Source organism: Tachypleus tridentatus, chromosome 2, assembly GCF_004210375.1.
Source record: "Tachypleus tridentatus isolate NWPU-2018 chromosome 2, ASM421037v1, whole genome shotgun sequence".
NCBI lineage: Eukaryota > Metazoa > Arthropoda > Merostomata > Xiphosura > Limulidae > Tachypleus > Tachypleus tridentatus.
In genome coordinates, this window is record NC_134826.1 from 84,490,473 (window position 1) to 84,501,663 (window position 11,191).

Below are 11,191 nucleotides of genomic sequence, written 5' to 3' on the forward strand. Positions count from 1 at the left end.
ATAAAAAATATTTAAATTCGATAATAACAAATTCGTCCATGAACAAAAAACTTATCACGAATGAACTGCTATAAACACAACAGCACACAAAACTTTAATGACCCCATAGAAACAATAACAGCCAAAAAAAATTAAATAAGTACCATATTCTTACGTAGAACGTAAAATGGCATTTCGATAAAGCGGTTTGTTTGTTTATTCCAAACACACTAATGATACAACAACAGGGTGACCGAAGTACAACTACGAATCACAAAGTCCATGAAAGTAAAGAATTACGAAACCTATAAAGACGTGCTGCATAGTGCTCGACCATAACAACCTAATAAGCTCGTTTTCGTCTGTTTCTCTTTCATTAATGAATTTGGTCTTGTTTTCAAAATTGCTTTTAATACAACACATATTTTATGAACAATTCTAATATTTACTTTGCTCAGTTACCAAATTAACGCAGCTACTTGACGATTACAGCCTTTCCAAAAATACGCAGCTACTCGACTATTGCAATCTTCCCCAGAATATGCAGCTTCTTGACTATTACAATATATCTTGACCGGTCTTGACAATAACGGATCTTGAGCTGTAATACAGTTTCAAGTGCCCTTCCTATGTATTTCAGATATTTCTCCGATTAAAAATAACCATTCCAATTTACAAATGTTTCGATTTATTTTATATTTTTACAAATTAAAGTATCTTTACGCTGCTCGTTTTGTTTTCCTTATTGGTGGCTCTTAGCTTTCCCTTGTAGGATCACACTCATTGTGTTATATTTGATGATTAATTGCAGAAACGTCTATTAAATCAGAATCTCTGAAAATAATTATAAAATATTATTGTTGTAATTTTTTTCTATGATCTTTTGTCTTAATTAAATGCTCGTCATATATATTATACGAAGTTCAAAACAGTAATTCAGTAGTTATTTCAAAATTCGCTAATAACGAATGTAGCTTTGAATGGTCTTAAAATTAACTTCGAAATAAAACTGTTTTACAATTCTGCCTTAAACAACGTTCAGCAATGTTACGGAAAAAGGCTTCCCAGTTGTTATTTTCAACATTCCTATACAACTTGAACCGACAAATAATTTGCTCACTAACATTTCACATCATGAAAAAGCTCAGAACACCAACTGTCACATTGATCTCAAAATGAATGGATGGAAAGAAAAATTACTGCATTGAAATAGCTACTACCCTTCATCTGAACTTGTATATCGTCTGCGTTAGTGACAGATAAATGAATCACAAAGGTCGTAGAAAGGAATTTGAACGAAACGTGACAACAGATTTTCAGTGGAACAAGTAGTCCAGAAGTCGTCTCCGTTAAAAGAAGGTGGTGGTGGAAGGGGGGTATTCTCTGATGTACAGACACCGTTGTCTGCACATATCCAAGGTCACATACTACTGAAAGACGTCACGAGCACACAATGTAGAGAATGCTAGGAATGCCATTTTTGCTGCGTCACCCGAATAACCAGATTTGACTTGTAAACTGGATGTTCTAGGTTTTTCTTTCTCCTTGAAGTTATTTAAAAAAAAAAAAAAAAACCAAAAACTCGACCACATTTCTTCCTCGCTTTTTAATATAATTCTTAATGACAAAAAAGGGGGGGTAGTGTACCTATGGGTGTAAACAGATGTGGAGAACGTTACAACAGCTGTCATTTTGAAAAACGGCGAGTTTCGTCTACGTTCGTTTCATTTTCGTAAGAGGATTATGATCCCCCCCCCCCGAACTTATATTTAAAAATAACAAAATAGGGTAGAAGAGCGGGGTGATCTTATGACGATGATGTAAACCGTGACGGCCATCTGTTAAATTCAGCCTCAAAGGGTATGTCGTGACTCAGTATATACCTTCTGGCTTACAACACAACGTATTGTTCAATGAGCAAGGTTAACGATAATATATTTATGTACGTCAAAATGTTTCCCGTTTAGGCCTCATGTTCTCACAAGGATGCTGCAGCAGATTTTTTTCATTACGCAAACGAACGACCCCCTTATTTTTATTAATTGTAATCTTATAAATTACTTCAACTTTTACACGTTTCTAACTAATACGTCTAGTAATCTAGTACCTACACGCACACAAACCACTGGCTCAAAATCGGCTAAAACATTGGTTTAATCACGACACAAAATATTGATATAAAAACAGAGTGGAATGTTTGTCAAATGTGTAGAAGTAACAATGGTTTCATCGTCAATAACTTAGTTTAATAATAATAAAAATATTTTATTATTTGTGCAGTGATAAAGCTTACATTTTTTGGCAAAAAACAACACAAAGAACGATGATTCCTGTTGCATTATTATTGTTAAAAATAAGACACTAAATAGATATTTTAATATAATTTACAGTGAGTAAGGTTTACTATTCAGAACAGGTTCGACGTTTCGATAAGTGGTTCGAATATTATCAAGTGCACAAGTAGATGTGCAACTAATACCATTTCTTAGGATAATGTTGTGCCTAAAACCAAATTCTTTTGTTTGCGTCGTAAAACGATACAAGTTTTCAACAGATTACGTACAAACGATGTTATAAACTTAACGCCCCCTAATGTGACACCGCCTCTTGTGATATTTTAAAATTGTTCGAAATCGAAAGAATATTCTTAATATAACGAAAACAAATTTTATTTTAATTAAAGATTTAATTGTTTGTTTGTCTTATCTCGTGCAAAGCTGCACAAGGGCTAACTGCGCTAACCATTTCTAATTTAGCAGTGTAAGACTAGAGGAAAGGCAGCTAGTCATCACCACTCACCGCCAACTCTTTTACCCACGAAAAGTGTGGTTGACCGTCACCTTATAACGTCCCCACGGCTGAAAGGGCGAGCATGTTTGGTGTGACAGGGATTCGAACCCATAACCCTCGGATTACGAGTCGAATGCCTTAACCACCTGGCCATGCCGGGCATATCTATTGGTCCTTCTCATGAGTGTGGTTTGAATTTCGTGCAAAGCTACAAGAGGTCTATCTGCGTTAGCCGTCCTCCCTAATTTAGCAGTGTAAGACTAGAGGGAAGACAGCAAGTCATCACCACCCACCGCCAACTCTTGGGCTACTCTTTTTATCAACAAAAAGTGTGATTGACCTTCACATTATAACGTCCTCACGATTGAAAGGGTGAGCATGTTTGGGGTGATAAGGATAAAGTTTTACTACCCATACCAGCAGTCTCTATAATACATATTCATAGACGCTCGCACAAAACATACACAAATAAGAAATGAATTAGGCTTCAGGAGAAATATCACCTTTCAATCATTGCAGTAGTAATTTATTTATGTGGTAATGTTTTAGACTTGAGAAGGAACGTTTGCTTGAACAAAAAATGTCTCCAAATACATAAATTACTACAACAGTGATTTTTCTCCGAAAGTCTAATTTCTTTATGACCTTTGCCTGATGCTACATGCTCGTAGAAACCAAACACGTGGTACGTACATGCAACTATATATTTGTACAATCTGCCAACTTTTGCACAAACACAAAACTGTCTAAACTTTCAAGCGACAGAAATGACAAAAATTATTGGGTGTTAGTCAAACATCTTATCTGAATGTAATATCATTATATCGACACGAAAGAATGACTACGTGTCCTCCAAAGAGGTCAGTTCATACTGAAAATGACAAAAAACCGGAAGAGGAAGTACTCACAAAATGGAACGCTCGAGAAGTTTTGAAGGTTTCATAGATATGAACAACACCAGTAATGGAAACAGAAAACCTCAATAGAAAACCCCTTTATCTGGGATACCGTGTAGAATGATAATGTGGCATCAGATCCCCGTTTTCTACAAGAACTGAATAAGAACACGATGCCATTCGCAGGTTAAGTACTTCCAACGTCACAGACGTTTTTTTCAATCCCCATTTTTTTCAATCGGTTTCCATAATTCGATGAAAACGATTACATGAACTGTTAAATGTATTGACTTATCCTAGATAAAGGAAGAAACATCTTCAAAACGTCTCAATTGTTCAATTAGTTTGGCCTGGAATTTCACTCAAAGCTAGACTAGCAGTGTAAGACTAGAGGGAAGACACCTAGTCATCATCACCCACCATCAGTTAGTGGGATACTCCTCTGCCAACGAATGGTAGGATTGATTGTGACATATAACGCCCCCACAGCTGAAAGGGAGAGCATATTTGATTGGACGAGTTTCGATCCCGTGAACCTCAGATTGCGAGTCGAGTGCCATAGCTATCTGATCATGTCGGGCATATATTTGTTGAAGTCAACGTCTGTTGGACTTTGTAGACAGAGCAAGAATTTGGAGATACATATCACTTTGCAAACGACAGTCTCGAACATTGTGAACGTCAAGCCTAAAGCAGAGATCACATTTCCCTTTTAGAGATGGAAAAAAAATCAATGTATTCTACAAAACATGCACGTGTTTCCCTTTCAGCAGTTAGAACATATTTGAATTCCAAACAAGACTTGGGTCGAGTGTACACATCCTTAAATATCCGTCCGTACTTTCAAACGAGTCAGTGAGTTCCAAACGTTGAGACTATTTTATTTTACAAATGCGCACAACGATACCCCCGAGGGCTCAGAACGCTAAAGTAAAAACAAAAACGGGCTGTCGATATCCGAGGTAGACACAGAACTGGTAGAAAGTACACTGTGTAACTTTGTGCGCAATGATAGATTTACTATTGTGTAATATTTATTATATGCACAACCAATGTCACCTTTTGGGAGAATGCTTCTAAAACCATTCAAATGTTTTGCCTGTACAAAACTATGACTCTCTTAAGGTAGCCAAATGCCTCGTCATCTAATTAGTGAAGCGCATGAATGGATTATCGAGATTCCCACTGTCCCTATCTACTATCTAGCGAAACCACAGCCAAGGGAACGGGCTTGGAGAAATCAGAAATTATTATTGTAATTTCTCGAATTACAATAATATCGAGATTACATACTCTTAGAACAAGATAATATACAACTATTTACATCAATATAATATATAATATATATTATATTAAATTACAATAATATCGAGATTACATACTCTTAGAACAAGATAATATACAACTATTTACATCAATATAATATACGGGACATATAAAGTCCCGTAACTTTATAAAACAATAAAAATATAAACAACAAAATTTTATTTTGGGAATAACGTAATTTATTGCTAACGGAGAGGCACAGATGCGTTGTTTGTTAGTTTTTAATATGGCACAGAGCTACATGAGGGCTGTCTGCACTACTCGTCCCTAATTTTGCAGTGTAAGGCTAGAGGTGAGACAGCTGGTCATCACCGCCCACCGCCAACTCTTGGGCTTCTCTTTTACCAACGAATAGTGGGACTGACCGTAACATTATAACGCTCTCACGGATGAAAGGGCGAGCATGTTTGGTGGAACGGGGATTCGAGCCCACGACCCTAAGATTAGGAGTCAAGTGCCTTAACCACCTGGCCATGCCGGACCCCAAAGGTTATGGGCTTATATTCCGAAAACTGAGCCAAAAAGCAACTAACTACTCATGTAGGCCTAACGTTTTTTGAGGTTGTAACATTACATAAATAGTAGTATATGTATGATATTATGTTAGGAACATAAACATAGCATTTTGAGGTATGTTTGTAATTGTAATCATTCCAGAGACTTACATTACTGTTACCCGTAATTACAAATTTCTAATCGTTGGGGAAAAATATAATCAATTTTTTTTTATAATAATAATAATAATAATAGAGAAACAGGATGAAAACGTTGAATAACGAGAAACTCCAATAATAATAACGAAACATTTTCGTGATGCCGTTTCTTTTAAAGTGTAGCCCAAAACTACACAATAGGTATCGAATCCCAGTTTGTAGCGTTGTAAGTCCGCAAAGATATCACGGTGCCACTGGAAAACTCGGAATATCGGTCCGTATCCCAAAAAAATACGGAAAAGAAAAAGGAAACTACTAATGGAGGTAGATTAATATAAATAACATTTGGATATAAACATATTATATTATATATATTATATTAAATTACAATAATATCGAGATTACATACTCTTAGAACAAGATAATATACAACTATTTACATCAATATAATATCTATAACAATACGAAAGTATTACAGTTTTTCTTTTCATAAAAAACAAATTTTAAAATGAGTATATTTATATAGGAAGTGAACCACAATACACACACACAGATTTAAGATTATCTTTCAAGTTTTACAAAGGTAAATGTGGTCGACCTTCACCTATCTTTTCTTTCTTGTGAAAGTTTGTTTTCTTTTTTAATAATAACGCGTTAAAGGAACTCGTTTAGAAAGTACGACCTCAGCAGTAAAGACATACTATGACCCCTGTCATTGACCATGGGCGTAACTCAATTAACAAAATATCTTGATTATTTAAAATTGCTCGAGAACTGGATCCAACTCGGAACAAAACAGTTTCAGAACTGAGAAAATTTAAATCTGTTTAAGATTATTAGCGAGTTTTCATTTTTATTTACCTTATAAACTTTGTTTTACTTACAGTAAACCTGCAGATATCATTCAAAAAGCAACAGAGAAATAAATATGGCGGGAAAACTATTACTAATGTTTCCACCACACAGGAGGTAACATTACCATACATTACCCACGACACAGTGGTGTCACAGCACAACAGTGCATTCTTATTAAAACCGGTTTTGCTACTCCAAACTATATTTACTTCTTGTTTTTAAATACCTCACTCGTATGTCCTCGACAAAAACACAACGAAATCAGATCAGTCGTTGAGCTTTACGCGAAGGTTTAAAGAACTGTCTCTTAAACAAGAGAGATGTGTACACTTATTAGTCTTAAGGAAACTTACACTTAGGTGTGCAGTGGAAATTCGTCACTATTTAGGTGTTTTCTTATAGCAAAGCCATATCTAGCTATATACTGTGTTCACCGAGGGGAATCGAATCCCTGATTTTGAGCGAAGACTTACCGCTGTCCCACAGGGGAACAGTTCGTCACTATACAAATTCAATAAAGTCAACTTTGGAATACAGAGTTATGGGCGTACATCGTATTATACAAAATACGCATTACAGGAAACGTTACTTTGACCCACATCCTTAAATATTCACCCATACTGATCTGTTGTATTATATTAGGCTTAATAACACTATCACAAAGACGTATACTGCTAGTCCTTGATTTGTTAACCCCCAGAGCGAATAAAAATTGCCATTTTTATTCTATATTATTTTCGCTATTGGGCTGTTTTCTCAAACACTACCGTATGCGGTACACATCTTTCAATACACTATCGACTAAACCAGATACGTTACTTTTGCAAAGCATTCTCTGCATTATTTACTCACACAGAGACCTAATAACGTAGAATAAAGTTTCGAGCAAGCATGTTTAAAGAACTGTAGACATTTAAAAAATTATACGTTTTAAACTTTGTTTTATGTTGCCTAGGCAATATAAATAATATTTAAGTATTGATGACAAGTCTGTTTTCTCTTTTGACTGACGTGTACAGCTCTTACAGATGAAATGTCCTGTATATATAGGATGTTCAGACATCAAAGCTGATATGAAACATCACGCGTTGTTAAAAATGTTAGCCTGTGGTTACTGTTAATGTATAATAAAATACCTGTTCTTTTGTTTTGTAGATTCACGTCAGAAAGATCCATTATTGAAAGCAATTGTTAAAGTTTTTAAAAGTTACTGGAGAAAAAAAATATATGAAAATGTTTTTGGGAGTACTATGTTTGGAGTATTAAAACAAAGGAATAGAATCTTTGCAAGGTACTAAACAAAAACAAATACCGGTAAAAATAAACCTTGATTATCCCAACCAAGCCTTTCCACGATAGAGTCGAACCAAATGACCGTTTGTTGTGACGTAACGTATACAAAATTTGTTTTGAACGAGTTGAAAAAAGCGAATAAAAGTAGGTGTAATTCCTTTGCTTACATTAAATATTAGAAAGCTATGCATTTTGGAAAGTAATATTTGGTGTGTTGAATACTATTGATACTGTAGAGATATTATATTTTTTAAATTGCTTGATAAAAGCTTTTTCGAAAGCGTTCGAGTTATAGGTTCTTTACTATTTTGTATCAAGATTTCTTGAACCTCCGTGTTTTTCTGACGTCACGAATAATTTTGAAATTATCATACGTTATAATTGAACTAAAACAAAGCGTAAGTGTATATTAATATTATTATTCAAATAAATACTAGGATGAAATACAGGTTTAATCCTTAATCATAAGTTAATGAATCATAGGGATATACGTGAAATATATGGATAATTTTTCTATTATTCACAATAAAGAAACTTAGTTTAAACTTACCATGTAGCCCTTTCAGATCAGATATGATGTATGTTTTCTCCCAATAAAGTTCGAATGAATAATAACAATACATTTTATAACATTAAGGTGGATTAACTCGTGTTCGACAACACTTAATAAACACGCGTTGTTTTCTAGTGACAGTACTGGGTAGTGCACTGGGTAAAATTTCTTCATATTAGATCATGGACATTACGTCATCTAGCACGTGATCTAATGAGCATGCGTCAGCTTGAAATATGGGTTCGCTCTTAGGGAACATTGGTAATTCTGATAGATGTTATCGAATGGTAGTATAAAGTTTCACATTTTTTATAAGAACTTGCAAGAATAGTGGAGCAACAACAGACAACATATTAAAAATTTACAAAACATACATAAGACCAATAATTGACTATGCAGCTCCAGCTTGGATTTCTGTAAGTGACAAAATAATCAAAACCAAGCTGCAAACAATATAAAACACACTCCTTCCAACAGCATACAGAGTTCCCAGAACCACATCATCTAGTTTCATACACAAATATTCAAAAGACCAACCATACCAGATAGACTCCCGCATAGTACAATAACGTACTTCGATAAAAAATAGATGAAAAATAAATGATTATGCGAACTAGACAGGTACCTCATACATGATGAAGATAGTCCTAAACACCTCTCCCCGGTCAACATATATTTTAAACATAAAAATAAATAAATGAAAAAAAAAGTAATAAATAAATATATAAAAGAGGGCCACCATCAAATTTCACATCTTACTGATAGCGCACAAGAATATCTATATCAGTACATGGACATTGCCCTGAAAAGGGTTGGAGTAATTCAGCCCACTCTGACCCAAAGCAGTAACTAACACCATCAAACACTGCATGACTACATAAGTAAAGGAAGGAGGAAAAGGTCAAAGAGCACCTGACCCTCCAGGGTACATATGATACCCAAACCCGAGAGATTTTTTTTTTTATAAGGTAAGCATTGTATGCTATAGTCTAAAAATATTTGTCTCGAGAGTAACTAATATTTTTAGTGATTTTTTTTTACATTAGCTGACTGTATTTAACATTGAATCTAAACCTAATAAAATATACGATTTTGGTGAAAATAAATATAGTTTTAATGTTCCCAGTTTACGCACTGTATTTTTTTCGAAAAAGAAAATTAACATTTGGTGCGAGATATACATATTATTTCTCTTAGTTTTAAAATTATATTAATAATGACAACGAAACTTAATTTTCACTTACTCAAATTAAATTTTATTTAAACAATTGTAAACTCCTCAGTTACCACAAAAATACACGAATGTTGATTTTGGGTACAACAACAATACACTCGTGTTGATGTTTTATTAAATATATTAAACTTGTCTGTTACAACTAAAATACACGTATATTGATGTTTTTTTTCGTTTTTTTTTTACTCTTACTTTCGCTTAAATTATTGAATAGCAATTTTACAGATATAAGTAACTAAACAATGATATTGACAAATAACGGTACATTCGCGCTGATTCTAATGTATTCACAGGTTAAAGAGTTAATTACTGTAAGTAATAGTGCAAAAAACCTTTTTTATAAGTTTCCGCACGTTGTTTTTAATTTCTGTGGCTAAGCCTACTTTTCAAACACGCAGTAATATTCAACTCACCATTTGTTTCGCGAAACGTTGAACGACGTCGGTGTGAGGCTAACGACTTTTGATAACTATACGAATGTTCTCGACTCAGAATAAGATTTTTGAGTCGAAACAATTGTCGTCGCATCCACGGTTAGTAACTTCAGAATGTGGAAGTTTTATTCTTTATAAAAAACAAAAGTGAGAGAGTTCTTCACTTTACTCAATGGTTATTTACTCCCCCTAGAAAGAAACACCAGGGGTACGTAACCCAATAAACATTTTGACCGATTAACTAAATCACCACAGCTGATTGTAACCCAACTAAAATTCTTGCTTCTACGTAATTACGTAAGCGTCTTTAGGGTAAAAGCAGAATATGGCAGACTATGAAAACGCAGGTAATACACACTGCTTCTTCAAAACCTCCACTGACACACAAAAGCTCTGTTTGTTAACAGAATCTACGTTCTACACAGTAAGTAGGCACGCCCTTTAAAACGTAAACCCCCCCTACACACTAGAAGGCGTATTCAACCCAGCTTTGAAGACATCCTGTTTTGTTCACTTCTTCTCTCCTTTCACAGAAGGTTACCAGTAGCACTCTTCTCAGATCGACGGATTTTGTTTCGTGTTTGTTGAAAGGAGCGAAGCGTTTCTTTCGTGTTGATGTGAGTCAATGTTATACAGATAGGCCTAGGTCAAGCACGCGCTAACTGCACGGGACGCCCACCCTGCATATGCGAGTTTCACAGCTAGTCAGTCCATGTCTGCGTACAGCAAAATGTATCTAACAGCGTTTGTACACGTGCAGAAAGCGGACATGCTCTCTGGTAAGGCTTCGTCGGTAAGAAGGCTATACCAATCAACACATCAGGGACAGGGGGGGTGGACTTAACGAGCGTTAAGGGTAAGGAAAGGTATAACAAATTTGTAACTTGTTATATCAGTTACACCGAGTGATGAAAACTCTGTAGAAGTCATACAACTCTAAATTTAAACACAAAAATAACATGCACTTTACATTTTGGAAATGTCATGTGCCGTTAGAACATGTAGATCTGACATCTGTTTCAGATCGTATTCGTTAGAAAAACACGTACGAACGTTTTTTCATCTTCTGCCTTTTAACATAAATTCAATTTTATCTTGAGTGGAATATTTTCACACTCTTCCAGATCCACTCAACTCTTGTGAACTTACGCCAGATAAATTACATGAGATTATTTTAA

General features: G+C 34.9%; 1 protein-coding gene across 10 annotated transcripts in view; it reads right to left on the reverse strand.

Moving 5' to 3' along the window:
* The window catches only part of LOC143244400 (uncharacterized), a 79,111-nt gene extending 68,159 nt beyond the window's left edge, over nt 1-10,952 (reverse strand). For 6 of the 10 annotated variants that reach the window (XM_076488993.1, XM_076488987.1, XM_076488992.1 and 3 more), the window contains exon 1: nt 8,343-8,499. The gene's annotated coding sequence lies outside the window, so the exon portion shown is untranslated. Of the gene's footprint in view, nt 1-8,342; nt 8,510-9,992 lie in introns of those variants that run through there. The other 4 variants (XM_076488994.1, XM_076488988.1, XR_013025050.1 and 1 more) reach the window with 3 other exon arrangements.
* Nucleotides 10,953-11,191: the final 239 nt, after the last annotated feature.